Source organism: Cygnus atratus, chromosome 3 (genome assembly GCF_013377495.2).
Source record: "Cygnus atratus isolate AKBS03 ecotype Queensland, Australia chromosome 3, CAtr_DNAZoo_HiC_assembly, whole genome shotgun sequence".
NCBI classification, from domain to species: domain Eukaryota; kingdom Metazoa; phylum Chordata; class Aves; order Anseriformes; family Anatidae; genus Cygnus; species Cygnus atratus.
The window spans coordinates 51,992,618-52,006,482 of record NC_066364.1 but is presented as its reverse complement, the minus strand read 5'-3'; the positions used below and the strand labels follow the sequence as shown (position 1 = coordinate 52,006,482).

Below are 13,865 nucleotides of genomic sequence, written 5' to 3'. Positions count from 1 at the left end.
TCTTAGTTAACTAGGAGCAGAGGTGAAAAGACGGTACTGAATTTGGAGTCAATGGAGATACTAGTATTATGATACCAAACTCAAGTGAGAAAAAGAGAAAAGTAGTGTTTCAATGAAGACGGAGGGGAAAAAAAGGAATATGTCTGGGTTGGCCATCAGAGACCAGGAATTCGGAATCATACAGAGGTGGGTTGCTGCCCATCACAAGACTGAACTTGGAGTATGGTGAACCCGTGCTTGTCAAAGCTAAGAATTAACTTGTATGCCTGGACATATGAATGGCTACTTACAACAGAGAGTATCTTTCAAACCACTCTTGGATGTACAAGTGGTACAGAAAGGGAAAGAGAAGGGAAAAAATGACAAATCAGACAGAAGAGAGGAGCTAGGAAATGAAAAATAGACTAGTACTAAAAGGACAAGTTGTAGCCTATTAATAATGCATTCCCAAAGAACATGCATCAGTATGCCATATCAAATTAAACAGAAAACTCTTCCTCTGATGTTCTCAGAAAAGTAAGGATTTTTATGATCACAAAATAAACTCTTTGCATTTAACACTTCAGTTTTTTAGAAATCACATATTACCAATGGAAATACAGTCTGATTCTTGATTTGCTTCTTTTACCTGTGTAGTTGCAAAAGCAAATGTTTACAGGTCATCTAATATCAACCTTCCCAATATTTTTAGCAACATCCAGCTCTGGTCAGACAGAAATAGAATTGCTAAAATATTTTGTTTGCTAAAATAATAAACTATTTTCCAGTGGTGACAACTCCATATGTTCACCTTGATTAATTTCAAGGGGGTGACTATAAGGTAAGAATCCATGGTGGGCTAGGGAAAACATGACTACTTGGATTAATAGTGACTGCAGGGCTATATAAATATTTAATATACTGAGCAAAACACTTCAGTAGAGCTCACACAAAACACCATCTCTTCAAACATTTCATGGGTCACTTCCTCTTCTACTCATTTTCTACTCCTGTGGCCTATGAGAAACTTACTGCAAAAATTAAAATGCTTTGGGAGCTAAAGATAGGTTTCAAACTAAAAGGAGGCTGAATGACTAGAAATTCTCCTAAGGAAGCCAAGAGCAGCTGTTGTTACTTCTTGGCTGATATATCGAGGAGGCACCACTATGTTCCTTCCCATCCTCATGTTTCTGAGGTGAGATTCCCGTGTCAAAGGCTGCCAGAAACAGCACATGACCCTTAGCTATATTTAAATAGAAGACAGAGTTTCAAGATTAGATGTTGTTGTTTCTCTGTCATCTCTTAGCTGAACACCATCCCTCCCCCCCAGCCCACTATCTGCGGTTCACCACAGACCGATGACCTACGACAGCCAGCACCAAACAGCAAAGCTGCAGCTTTCAGGGCTTGCCATAGCCAAAGTCAGCTTCAAGGTGAGACTGGATCTTTTCTTGAAAATACGCTATGTTTTTCCTGAAGCCTCTTAAGCATGCTTAAAAACTACCATTTCCTGTCTCAAAGAAGATAGCAACCCCACTCAACCTGCCCCTAATCTTCACCCTCTTGCTTTCTAGTCCTGCCTCCTCATCTCCCGAGTACCGTCCATGACCCAGCTAAGCTGCATGACTTGCTGGCAATGGGCCACACGAGAAGAAAGGGCTGTTGTGAGCTGATGGCAGTGGGCAGGCTCCATTGCCACTGTAGCTACCCCAGTTAGCAGGATTCAGTGACCTTGCTACAGAATGGCCAAGCCTCCTAGGAGTGCAATACCACAGTCAAATGATTTTTTTTTTTTTAATCTAGTTATTCTTGTCTCTTGTTGAGGTCCATAGACACTGGAAGAGAAAGCCAGACTATTTTCCTATGTTATCAGTTCTTATTAGAGTTTTCAAATGGCTGAGACCAGCCCAGACCACTTTTACTTTGCTCTCCTATTGCCAGGCTTAGCCACACCCTGCAGTCCTTGTCTTGCTTGCAGAGTAGATTTCCTGTAGATTTCCTGTCTCATCCCATGCTCGCAGATCCCTTCCTTTAGTAACAGATAACAACACTTCACTTTTTTTTTTTTTTTTTGTACTAACAGTACAAATAAAAAAAGTCATCAGAATTACTTGGTATGTGGCAGAATTTGTAGCCTGACTTCATGAGGAACGCTAATGCATGTTATTTGTTTGAAAGGTGACTACGTATATAGTTTGAATGGCCTTCCATGGTTTTGTATGCATTTCTTTTGTTGTTTTTTCTTTTCCTTCTGGTTATATGTTAATATTTACACCAACACAGCAATGTTTCCACAGTACAATACAAAGCAGGAAGGATATACCTTGGAGACAGAACAGGATCCCCTGTTAAATGTGAGAGGAAATTATCTCTTTCTCAAAATAATTCACTTCCTTACTTTACATTGCCACACTAGTTTGCAATGTAACAGATCAGATTTATCAACCTGTATGAGATAAATGCATTTGATAACAATTCTTGTTTAATAATACTCTTGCAGCCCACTGGGTGAGTACTAAATCCACGCAAAGGCAACTACCCTTTGTTGGAGAAGCATATTCAGTAAAATCTCTCTGATTCTCCATGATACCATAATCCCTACAGCAATGTGTGAATGTCTTCAAAAGTGAGTATTCTACAGGTAGAAAAATCTGATTTTGTTCCATGGTTCAGAATGCCTTCTTATTGGTTTCATGCTTACCTATTCTCGGAATTAAAAGACAGGTCATACAGTGATTACGCAAAGCCACAAAATCCACCTTTTTCTCTTCCTGTTAAAGCTTTATATGGGTCATTTGCTATAGAAATATTGCCATAGTGTTAATATTTCCTGGGAGACAACCTACCAGTGGGAAATTATCTTAAATATTCCAGAAATCCCCATCTTAGCCTATGCTGCTTAGTCAGAATCTACTGATCCTTATGCATTTGTCATATAAAATTGCTCTTTCCCATTGCAATATGTTTAAGATTATTTTTGTAGATCTATACAAAATACACAATAACTATTTGCACCAAATACATTTTTTTCCAACAAACTTTGCATATGTCCTGGTTTCAGTTAGGACAGACTTTATGTCTGTTAGACTATACCTAGGGTCAACTCACACACCTTTAAAATACATTCCCTGGTAAACACATCTTGAAAATATGCAAAACATTTTAGGACAGTACGAGGAAATGGTTTTATTCAACTGAATAGTGCAAGATACAGATAAGAAGGTGGGAAATGGGATCTGTTTAGGATGTTGCTGTGGTCAAAAAGAAATGCTGGCACCTAATTTGACAGGAAGTCAAATATCAGAATATATTTTTATTTATAAAGCTGGTGGGGCTTACTTGAGTCCATTTGCTTGACTGAAACATGCTGTTACAATTGATGTTGAAATGAAGTGCATAATGATGAAATAAAGTACAGACTACATATATTTTATAATGAAAGTACAGGTCACTGACAAACAAACTGAAAGTCCTACTCAACTGTCCACTACACCAAGAAGACGTTACAGGTTATCGTATCACCTTTTTTGTAGCTCTCAAATGAAAACGGCTCCGGGGAGAAACTCAAATACTTTTTGAAGCTTTGAATGCGACAGGCATTTATCATAGTAAGAACGGAGTTGAATTTCTCATAAATACTTTTACTGGAAGCAGCAGTACCACATAGCTCATATATATGTACATCTACATACATACACACTGTATACACCCTACACACACACACACATATATGTTTACATGTTGAAAAAAAAACCATATTTTTCTGAAAATTGGCAATATTTTCTTGTCTCCCGTGAAACTTCACGCTAACAATAAGAAATGGTATTAATTTCAACCTCGTAGTCTATAATTGCAAACTCTTCAAACGGGTCCAGACAGACCAAGAGCTGTACGTAGACTCAAGTTTTGCTGGTTACCTAACATTCCTGTACAGATGCCACATCTACACTTCAGCAACAACCAGATGGACAACAAGAACCTGTAAGCAACAAGTACCAAAAGAGTGGGGTATGGGGAAGAAGTAATCTTAAAAGGAGGCATTTTAAACCATATCAGAAAATAAAAGACAATACAGAAGAGTCTGACAATAAGAAAGACTGCAACAGGTCACTCACCTCTCATCTATAAGATTAGCCTATATACCAAAAAAAAAATTGTTACATATCTTGGGTGCTGTGATCTCATGGTTTCTCCAACTTGCACAGTTTGATAACACCTTCTACTGTAGGTGATGTACCACCCTCTTCCATTAAGCCTACTATGACATTTTGTTCCATATAATGAAACTCTTATTGCCTGGGTTCTTTCACTAGCTATACTATTAATACAGATCTCCCCTCAAATCACGAATATACCAAGTATGGTTCATGGATTATGCCTACAGTGCTTCATAAAACCAGTCCCTAGGTGGGACATCAAAACATTATTTCCAGGACTCGCATATTAAAGGAATGTTAACAAGAAGCTGTACCAAGAAAGGCTACTAGGAGGAGACCCAGAGAACTTAAACTATGAGAACAGTCATGTTATACATAGACACCGTAGTGAGAAGTGGTAAAAAGATATTTATTTGTCTCTAAGAAGCCTGCACAGCTTCTGGAAACAAAACCTACCTACATACATACATGTTTATCATACAAATAGTTCATCCATATGTTTCTGGCAAGAGAGACCAACTTCCCCGAGTGGAAACTCGTCCTGTTGGTGTTATTTCTCCGGTCCAGCGTGCAGCTGGTGCCATCTAGCGACAGGGGCCCACGTCCACCAGCGAAGCCCGAGGACGAGCCGATGGCCCCACCAGGCCCCGAGCCCTGCAGGGCCGAGGGACAGCGGTGAAGGAGTGCTGCTGTAGGGGTTACTTTTGCTAGGCAGGGAGCAGTACCCTCACCGGGAGCTACTGCAGTCCCTCTGCTATCAAGAATGATCAAAACATGGATGTCGGGAGGACAAAATTGCCAAATAGCAATGATCCGCAAAGAGCATCCATCAGAGCTGTGGGTGCATCCATCCAGCTGTGGGTGCGGGAGGCTCAGTGGAAAAGACAGGATGATTTGACAGCTTAAAGATAAAGCTGAGTGAGAAATAATACCAGTCTTCAAGCATGTAAAAAGCTGCCTGGGGAAAGAAAAAAGAAAAGAAAAGGGAATAATCTGTCCCCTGAGACTAAAGTCAATGAGTCAGGAAGCAGTAAGCTTATGTCTCTGCAAGCAAGATTAGATTAGAAATGATAAGAAAGTTTCTAATTTTAAGGGTATTGACGCACTGGGAAAACTGCCTAGGGGGTTTTATGATCTTCATTAAGTGCAGGTCTTTATAAAGAGGCTGGACAATTTACCTGTTAGAAGGTGAATTCTGAACCCATCCCATTGGTAGCGGTGAGGCAAACATAAGCTATCTTCTGTAGTTTCTTCAATATTTCTTAAAAAAATTCTTACATATTACACGTGAATCTGCACCCCCATGTCCACCCATTGCTTTAATGAACGGTGTGAGTGTTCATATTTATCCACCTCACCTACAGATAATGATGCCTATGATTATGTGAGAAACAAAATTTGTTTGTATGCTGTAAGGAGAATGAACTTAACAAGGAGCAGCAATACAGCTTTTGACTTCTTGCTATTAATACCACAGTTTTCACCGAACAAACAATATACAAGCTAGGGGTCCACACTGGTGAATTTATCAAAACAAAAGAGAGACACAAACTGCCAACTTCAGGCTACTTCCATTGCAGACCATCCCTCTCCCATTTGTACCAGCTATCCTGCCACAGGAGGAGAGAAGAACAGTGAAGTTCAAATGCCCTTCTTTTGAGCACAAATCCTGTTTATTCTTGTAGTGTTATCTGACTGAGAGAAGAGAGAGAAGAAAAAAAAAACTTGCTTTCTAGAAATTCAACAAGAGGTACAGTCTCATAAAATACGTTAAAAAAATTGCAAAACCAAATTAACTAATTGGGATGCAAAGTTCATCCCATAAATTTGTGTTGAGTCCATCTTAAAGATGATGGAAAAGAAGAAATTTTTAAAATTATACCTAAAGCACTGTTGAAAAGGTCCTTGCTGGTCAGCCCGTCTACAAACATTTTGGATGTTAGAGCCCAGGGAAATCTGTATTTAAAAATTATGAAGAAAAATCTTCCACATGCTCTATTTGTGATCCTGTATTCTTTTCTCTCCTGGCTTGAATCTTCATCTGTATTAACATTATCCAAACAAGGGCCAACAGATGAAAAGTAAACTTGTAAATATCACTTAATGTAAAATAGATCCCAAGTGAATGGTGGCTAGCCCAAATTAATTCCAGGAGTGAGCATGAGGAAGAGAAGAGTTTCTGTAAACAGAATTGTTCAAGAAACTATTGTTTTTAGCTCCTGAGTTTCTCTAGCATTCCAGATTTTTCCCCATTCCACATCAGGATGATACAGAAGCCCTTAAAAAAAGAAAAAGAAGTAAGGTGGAAACACATTTGCACGCAGACTAGCAGTCACTTACTGCGCACAAGCCCGTTTTGCAAGCCAGGCAGAAGCACTGTCTCTGCCTTGCTGGAACATGGTTCCAGTCCGCTGAATCCTGGTGCTGACATGATTTTGTTTTTGTGCTTTAATCTCAGTTATCTGACCCTCTCCACTTCATATAGCAACAGGGACACAAACTTTACAATACCTCTCTGCTTATGGGTGTCCTAATTATCAAACCTAAAATTAGTGTCTGGCTCTGTATTTCAAGCTCACCCATTGGAAAACTCAGTCCAAAATTACAACCTAAATCTGGCAGAAAAAGTAATGACATGAACATGTCATTACTCTCATGTGCCACATCAGTGTATGAATAAAGACACCTGCTACGTTTAACCTCTTCTTTTTTCTTATTCTGATCGGAAATTGTTAATGCAAAATTGTGCACTCTCACAGCCAGTTACACTGCCATTTTCTTGTAAGAAATACCTCAACTTTTATTCAAATTTTGTTTTTATGAAAGAGTTGTAGGGATGCTAGCATGGGTAATTCATCTTGATAGCAATCCAGCATGCAAGCATGAAGAAACTCACAAATTAATGCAGCTACATTTGCAATTAGGCAGTGAAATGCAAACTTTTTGGAAGACACATTTGGATATATGTCCAAGGGTGCTCTGGTTTTAAAAGTGATCTCTTGCACCAGTGGATGGTAATATACACTGGTTAGATTGTACATATCTGGACAGACCTCTTTGCCATTTCATGTCATTTGAGGTCTACAGGCTCTGCCAAGTGAGAACTCTTGGATTTCTGAGGCTGTTTTTGTATGGATGTTTGCAGCCAGTAGCAGGAAATTCTGGAAATTTAAAGCAATTTATATTCTTGATAAAAATATTTAAGTTGCTACAGAATATCTCTTACAGTACTGTTTAAATGCTGTCGATGTTTCTGTTAATGCAGACTTCACAGGGATCAATCTTTCAGGTCTCTTGAAGTCATACATACATCTTTTTTATGGAACATAATACGTGAAAAAACATGTCTTTACTCATTTTGGTAACTAATCTGCTTGTGGTTCATCCACTATGACAGCATACTGTACATCTGTTTTATTGTTGGACATGATTCTTTTTTTGCAAGCCAACGATCCCAGACTGCTTACATTTGAAAACCCCAGTCACAAAAGATGAGGACTAACGTACTTGTTTTGAAAATACTTATATTAATATCAGAGCTATAGTAGTGCTGAGAAATGCACGGTGCCCCCTGAGCAGCAAACAACAGCTTGCTGATCTCAGGATGGTCTTATTTGCACAGGGACAATGCTCTATAGCTCAGGGCTCCTTTCTGCATTTCCTCATGTTGACGAGAAGGAGCCTTTTCCTTGCTCACATCCTCGGGCAGCAGCCAGGAATAACGCTGATACCTCAGTGCCCCATGCAGCAGGGGTAACAGAAGAGGCCAGAGGATGTGGCTCATACCCTGTCGCATCGTAGAGAGGGTGGCTGGGAACCCATACCAGTTGTTACAGCAGTGGCCCCTCCTGGGCAACCTCCTGCTGTGCTCCTGGGTAGTGGGGTGCAGAGCAGGACCCCCCCCCCCCCCCCCCCCCAGTCAGTGGGCTTCCACCAACAGCCCTGCTCCACTTTGCTTCTCCTCCTGCTACACCCTCAGCAAAACACTTCCTTGATGAGAAAAAAAAAACAGAAGGCAGAAGTCTAGTTATCAATCCTATCCTCACTAGGCTGCAAGGAAGAAAGTTCTGCTGCTCACATGCCATGTACGTGGGGCTTAGCCAACAATACCAAGAATTTATGGAAGGGAAAGACTGTAGGAACAATTTGCATTTATACGTACAGTATGTTCAAACTGTTTGTAGATGCAGCTTCCATACAATAAAAAAACTCTTTCCTGAATATTTGTGAAAGAAACCAGATCCAACACAAGCAGCTCTTTTATTTTCCAAAGGGCAGGACTGATTATTAAGTCCCAGGAAAACAGACATGTGAAGAGTACTGTTTCAGCTTCCGGCTTTAAATTACCATTCACGCTGAAGGTGAAGTGACACGTGTGTCAGTGTGAAGTGACAGTGTGAAGACACACAGCACAGTTTGCAAACAGCTCTGCAAAAATACATTCTGCAATAATTAGACTTAACATTTTAATCCTTGTTCCCTTATTTTTTAGACTGACATCTGAACATTACTGTCACATTCCTGTGTTAATATCATGTGGTATATGGTCTTTCTTTATTACCCACTTTCTACCAGAAGATATGAACTAAGCATGGAAAAAAAATCTATGTTATAGTGACACAAGAAACAAAGAGCCCTCTATTTTTATCATTATAAAGCTCCTATCAGGACAAATCTTAAATTATATCAGCAATAGTGGCTATGTTGCAAATGCTTTTTAAAAGGATTTTTCCTGCTGCATAAAGACTCAGGACAAGCAAAAAGAAATAGAAGTAGAAATAAGATTTTTCTTTTGCCTTTATGAATGTGGAAATTGTCAGAAATCAGAAACCCTTAGAGCATCAAAGACATAACTCTGTCTAATAATACTACGCCAGCTATCCTTACATGAAGATCTTTCAGGAAATTGCCCCTATGTGTATTCACTGGTAAAGGCTGCTATATAACAAAATCCATATGTGCACATATTACATATGTGAGTATAAGATGTAGTTGCACATTTTCTAGGGAAAATGTCATTATATCATTATAACTACAAGTTTATGGGCTAGTGGATAGAATGAATCAGTAACTTAATGAAACTGGAAAATGTCAGGTTTGTGTATACATAACATCTTTAAGAATCTTCAGAGAAATGACTATCATATCTTATGTGCTCATATAGTTTCTATACATTGGTATCAAATTATGGCCTTTTCATATGTAAAAATTATTTAAAAAGTATTGTTGCCAGTAACAGAAAAAGGAATACAGAAAAAAGACAAAAATACGTTTAGTTGTAAATAGAGATAATTTTCATACATGAGTCTTGCTGCAGGGAATTCCAAGTCCCTATAGGCAGCAAAGAGTTACTGTAATAGAAGGTATTTAAGTATACCTGTATAAGAACATATGAAAGTCATTCAAGAACACCCTGCCATGAGATGGACAGCTCAGCAGAGACAGAGTCAGACTAGTAGATAGGATAAGCATTTTGGAAAGTCACAAATAAGTTAGAGATCTTCCTCATTAGGGATCTTCCAAAGCTGCCTGGCATGGTCCCGGGCAAACAGCTGTAGGTGTCCCTGCTTGAGCAGGGGGGTAGGCTTAGATGACCCCCAGAGCTCCCTTCCAACCTCAACCATTCTGTGATTCTGTGGTTCTGTAAAAATCATAGAGAGTAAGTTGTGTGGTTCTTCAGTTGCATGAAGTACTCAATTGCCAAAGCTGGGTGTGTAAATTGTGATTGTACAGTTTGCTCGTTAGCCTGTAATCTGTGCTTTTACCCCTTTTTTTTTTTTTTTTTTTTTTTTTTTTAAAAATATGGGCGTACATCTAACATACCAACAAAGATCTTAAACAGCACTGGTCCCAGTACTGCAGTACTGACTCCTGAGGAACACCACTCATTATTGATCTCCACTTGGACATTGAGCCGTTGACTGCAACTCTTTGAGTGCAACTATCCAGCCAATTCCTTGCCCACCAAGTGGTCCACCTGTCAAATCCATGTCTCTCCAATTATAGACAAGGATATCATGTGACTGACTAAGCAGACAATAAAAACTGTGCTAGGAAGTAAAACAGAGCAACATGTAAGACCGGTAGCAACGACAAGATAATCAAGTAGAAAAATACATGATAGTCTAGAGGAAAAAAAATGTATACTTATAAGTGAGAACAAATGATATCAATTCAAGAACAGACTGCTTTGGACAGATTTGATACAGGCAGGACTGGCACAACAGTCAATATTTAGGTTAATTGCAATATGACTGGAAAAATTAATCACCTTTGAGTTGCCTTGATGTCAGTAGTTATTTGGATGCCAAAGTTGCATCCTCAGTGACTATAGTGCTGTTCATTAAATCAGTAATGTGACTGCATTTATAGAATATAATCATTTATTTACAGAAATGCATTGTTAAAAATATGAGCAGAGCATCAGACACTGTTATGAATGGAAACATACAGAAAGGATATAATAAAAAATTTCTTGGAATTTTTACTCATTGAGAGCAGCTCTACAGAGAAAGACCCACGAGTTCTAGTGGACAAAAAGCTCAACATGAGCCAGCAGTGCGCACTTGCAGCCCAGAAGGCCAACTGCATCCTGGGCTGCATCAACAGAGGGGTGGCCAGCAGGTCGAGGGAGGGGATTATGTCCCTCTGTTCTGCCCTTGTGAGGCCCCTCTTGGAGTACCGAATCCAGTTCTGGGGTCCCCAGCACAAGAAAGATGTGGAAACGTTAGAGCAGGTCCAGAGGAGGACCACAAAGTTGATCAGAGGGCTGGAGTACCTCTCCCATGAAGAAAGGCTGAGAGAGCTGGAGATGTTCAGCCTGGAGAAGGCTCCAAGGGGACCTCACTGCGGCCTTTCAGTACTTAAAGGGGGCTTATAAAAAGGATGGAGAGGGACTCTGTGTTTGGGTAGATAGTGACAGGACAAGAGGGAATGGTTTTAACCTAAAAGAGGGGAGATTTAGATTAGAGGTTAGGAGGAAATTCTTCACTCAGAGTGTAGCGAGGCACTGGCATGGGTTGCCCAGAGAGGCTCTGCATGCCCCATCCCTGGAGGTGTTCAAGTCCAGGTTAGATTAGGCCCTGAGCAACCTGATCTAGTGGGGCATCCCTGCCTATGGCAGGGGGGTTGGAACTAAATGGTCTTTAAGGTTCCTTCCAACTTGAGCCATTCTGTGATTCTATCATTCTAAGTGCTATGTAGAAACAAAATCAGTATGCAGCAGGCTGTCTGAGTAACTTCTGGTTCTTTCTATACACTTTGAAATCTGTGTATCCACTGGTGCTTGAACATACCTGTGTACTATTAAAAGATATTTTATAGATTGGTAGAAGCATGCCTCTTAAGGATTTGTTCATATTTCCATGGCAAAATTAATACTGACTTTAATGGGATAAAGGTCTTCAATGATTTTATCCTCTTAGATATGATAAAGGAGATCCTGAGCATCAGTTACTGAAGTTTTATACACTCCAAAGACACAACCTGATTTTGTTCTTACTCCTGCCTTCATTTTAATTTCTAAGGGTGTATTGCAGATGATTGCAAGTGATCAAATGAGTAAATTTAAGCAGTCGCCATCTGGCAGCTGAAAACTTGTACCTGCACACCTGCTTTCTTTCCTCCCTCATTTAGGCTAACATTTTATTTCACAGTGGGGACAGGTTAACCAAGCACATATGCAATCAGTCACTCCATCTCACCTGACTGGCAGTGACTTTTAAAGCCATTTGCAAGGCCAGGAACATGCCCCGTGTAAAATGCTGATCTAAAAACACCTTTCACAGTGCTCATCTGGGAAGTTTAAACTCTTATTTCCAGCTTCTTTAAGTGCCCTTCAGTTAAGCCAAACAAAATGGATACAGATTCGATTGTGGGTCTCCCAGACTGGGAAAAGCACTCTAGCTTATGAAGAGAACTAAACCAAAGAGTTTACAGTATTTCCCCACAGCACAATAAGCAGCTTGTCTGAGTGACTTACAATCTTAGGCACACAAGAAACATTTCAATTGGTACATACAAAGTTTGTCTACACAATGTGTCTCATTTGTTCCGTAGTCAACCTTATTTGAGTTGTAAGCTCATATCTCAATTTTAATACTGCAAAACTTCATCACTACAGCTCATAACCAGAAATGAAAACTGGCTTATTCAAAGCCTTCTGCCATGACAGAGACTTTTTTATCCCCCAATAATGTTGTAGTATGAAATATCAAGTTCTTGTGTAGCAGGTGAGAACTGAAGGACCATAACATGTCTTATACTGATAAATGAAGCAGGAATTTGTTTTTACAGAAATTGTTAGTATTCTGGCAATCATGTTATGAATTACGGCAATAATACAAAGCTAAAGAGAAATTTCAACTTCATTATTCAACAATAATGTTTTCAGTAAGGATACCTTTCTGATCTCCATGAGACTGCATTTAAAGTATGTTATAATCTACTAAAACTGCTAATTTCAGACAGTTCTTTTGTTGTGAGAAAGCTTGTAACATGGATTGTAATATCTCTTCTATGCTAATCTCTGTCATTATATTCAGTCTGACTTTCCCAGGCATCTGTGAAGCTCCTGCTTTCTCAAGTATTCTGTATCACCTGCATTGCTATCCACACTACCTGTTCATGATGGCCTGTTCCTGATCCTTCTAAAAGGGATTTGTAATATCAGTTTCAGTGAGAGTAGGAATAAACCCTTGAAATACCCCAAGTCAGATGTATGCAGAAAGCTCACCCCTCTTCACAATCTGGTATACTAAAACATAAGTCCAGTCCAGAACCAAGGATAACATATTCCCAAAATAGGTACTCTAGAAATATTCTGGGAATAATTTCAGTTAGGAGAACATGTTTACATGCCTTTTTTTTCTTTTTTTTTTTTTTTTTAGCTTGACAGACACAAGTAACTTTCTATTACCTATAAAAAACAAACAAATAAAAAATGAATGACCACCTCCCCACAAGCTATGTTTCTAACACAAAGTTTCCAAAATGAGAATGACACCTTCTTTTTTCTTTTAATTCTGTAAGCAGAAGAGATGGAAATACAATACAATAATATTGGTATGGAAGGATTACTCATAGCGAAGATGGGATTGACTTCTAGGAGGATTCAGAACCATATAGGAAGGTATAAGCATTGCTCTTTGTATTTACTGCAATGACATAATGAGTGTTTCTGCGAAAATATTGATGGAACAAAATTATATTATATAATAAGATTTTATAATCATTTTACAAATCTTGTAAAGAGTGATGAAAAAGCCTTATTACTATGATTATAAGCCTGTATTCATTTTTTTCTCCGTGAGTTGTTTTTCACCAAGCACTGTCTCTGATGAACCACCAGAGGGAGCAAGTTTCTCAGAGGAGAGAATGACAGACTCTCCCCGACACTAACAGTATTTCAGAATTGAGTAGGATGCAGAAGAAATAGTCAGACTACCTGCAACAGCTAAGGATACTCCAGTAAAGCAAAGCCCTTCAGCTTGAGAGGAAATACGTAAAAGAAGACATGAAACAACACAAAAAGTTAACATGTACTGCAACTGGACAGCTGCAGATTTTTACACACAAAAAATCTTACTGACCATAGGATAAAAAATTAACAGCCTTGTAATCTTCATCTAGAATAGACTACTTCAATACTACAGTTTTTAAAAATCAACTCACACTCCTCCTTCACAGCACAAAGTCCTAGATTCATTTGTAAGTCACACCTCCGTCCTT

The 13,865-nt window shown here is 39.1% G+C and overlaps 1 protein-coding gene and 1 long non-coding RNA gene across 2 annotated transcripts in view; one reads left to right on the top strand and one right to left on the bottom strand.

Moving 5' to 3' along the window:
- The window catches only part of NT5DC1 (5'-nucleotidase domain containing 1), a 152,556-nt gene that overhangs the window by 56,504 nt on the left and 82,187 nt on the right, over nucleotides 1-13,865 (bottom strand). The gene's annotated exons all lie outside the window — the stretch shown is intronic.
- Nucleotides 1,310-13,865, top strand: part of LOC118244122 (uncharacterized) — a 38,552-nt gene continuing 25,996 nt past the window's right edge. Inside the window, exon 1 of the long non-coding RNA XR_004777462.2 lies at nucleotides 1,310-1,412. This is a non-coding gene — a long non-coding RNA (uncharacterized LOC118244122). The remainder of the gene's footprint in view (nucleotides 1,413-13,865) is intronic.